Below are 1,813 nucleotides of genomic sequence, written 5' to 3'. Positions count from 1 at the left end.
CGCCCCGGGCCCCTCCCCTCCCACCGCTGCTCCGCCCCCCGCGCACCTGGCCCCGCCCTCCCACCGCCGCCCCGCCCCTCACCAGCCTGGCCCCACCTCCACCCGCGGCCCGCCCCCTCGCCCCATAAACACCCTGCCCGCCCTCGGAGGCTCTAGAGCCCCGTCTCCAATCCTGGACTCTTGGCCTGGCCTCGCCCTCTGCCTTCCCCTCACGGCCTGGGATGCATCACCGGGCTGGTGTGTCTGCACCTCCGTCCTGGCTCCCTTGCCTTCGGAATCCTGTTCCCACCCTGTGGAGCCCGCCTGCCCACCTCGCCAGGCTGGACACCAACCTCGCAGTGTCCTCTTCCCCAGGCAGGTGAGTGAACGCGCTTGGCTGCAGCTGTCTACTTCTCGGCCACTGTCTTGGAGGAGCTGCGGCATCATACATGTAGAAACATGTGCCCCCACCGGGGACGAAGGTCCCCAGCTACCAAGAGCAGGCTGTAAATCAGGACCCCATCTGGCTGTCCCTCCCCAGGCCTCGTCTGAAACAGCCCTGCCCTCCTCCGCTGCATGTGGCTTGTGGAGGGGGACAGCCATGGACATGCTGGTGGCTCCTGCAGGCCAGACTTCCCTGGCTGGGCATGAGGCACTGCCTGGGGCACATGGCTGGTGGCCCTCACACCCCGCTCCCCACCGGCCACTCCAGCTCCCTGTCCCCATGACAGCCATCCCAGGAGGCTGCACCCAGCACAGATGGCTCCCAGCCAGTCCATGGGCTGGAATTCTCCCTGAAGAGCTTCCTGGGACGGGCTCCACTTCCTCCTGAGAAGGCCAGGTGCCCTCCCGTCCGTCACCTGTTCTGTGACTCTGTCACCAGGACCGGAGCTCCCTCAGCATCACCTGGGTGTGTGGACTTTGTTTACAATCGATTACGTCTTCACTGTTATGGACACTCACTCTGACCTCAGTTTGGCCAGAAGCGCCCCTCCAGGTTGCTGCAGAGTCCCGACTGCAGCCTGGTCCGTAGCCACCCCTGCCCCGCCCTCGGCCAGCTGTGCCCCCTGGGGCCCCTTCATGGGGCCTTCTGAACTGTGCACATGAGAAGCCTCTCGTCCTGGGGCACCAGCTCGTGCCTGCAGTTCATGCAGCCCTTGCCCCTGGGCACCTCCCAGCAGAGTCGACACATTCAGTGCATGGCGTAATGGGTCTGGGTGCCTGCTAGGGGCGAGATGAACCTTGGACGGGAGCCACTGCATCCCAGGGACCATTCTCCTCCCCCCCAGTCACGAGCCGCACGTGAGCGCAGAACCTATGGGGCAGAAACAGGTGCCAAGGCCCAGCTGAGGGGCAAAGGGTGTCGGGGCTCAGCAAGGGCGGAAGGAACCCCCCGTGGGGCGGCAGCCAGTGCAGGGGGGAGGCCGCCTGAGGCAGGCTGGACTTCCCTGCTGGGAAGGAGGGCAACAGGACAGGGCCTGTCCTGCTCCTTGAACTGTCTGCCCGGCAGGCCTCCCGGCTGGGCGTCAGTTGCCTGCCCAGGCAGGGCACACCCCTGGAGATGTGGGCCTGGGGGGCGGCAGGCCTGGCTGGTTCTCTTGGCTCTGCCCAGGTGTCGGGGGGCCCGCAGGGCCTTGGGACCCCTCAGACAGGGGCAGGCCCTGGCAGGTGCTTCCCCCGACCCAGGGCCCTCAGTCTCTCAGAATTTCCCCCTCCTGGTGATCCCTTGGCCAGGGTCCCAGCCCTGCCCACTGGGGACCACCCCCCAGGCCCGCTGTGGAGGGGAGAGGCTGCCACAGCAACCTGGTCAGACAGAGCATCCGTGACAGTCCAG

This window comes from Ovis aries, chromosome 6 (assembly GCF_016772045.2).
Source record: "Ovis aries strain OAR_USU_Benz2616 breed Rambouillet chromosome 6, ARS-UI_Ramb_v3.0, whole genome shotgun sequence".
In the NCBI taxonomy this organism is placed as follows: domain Eukaryota; kingdom Metazoa; phylum Chordata; class Mammalia; order Artiodactyla; family Bovidae; genus Ovis; species Ovis aries.
This window is presented reverse-complemented; position numbering follows the sequence as displayed.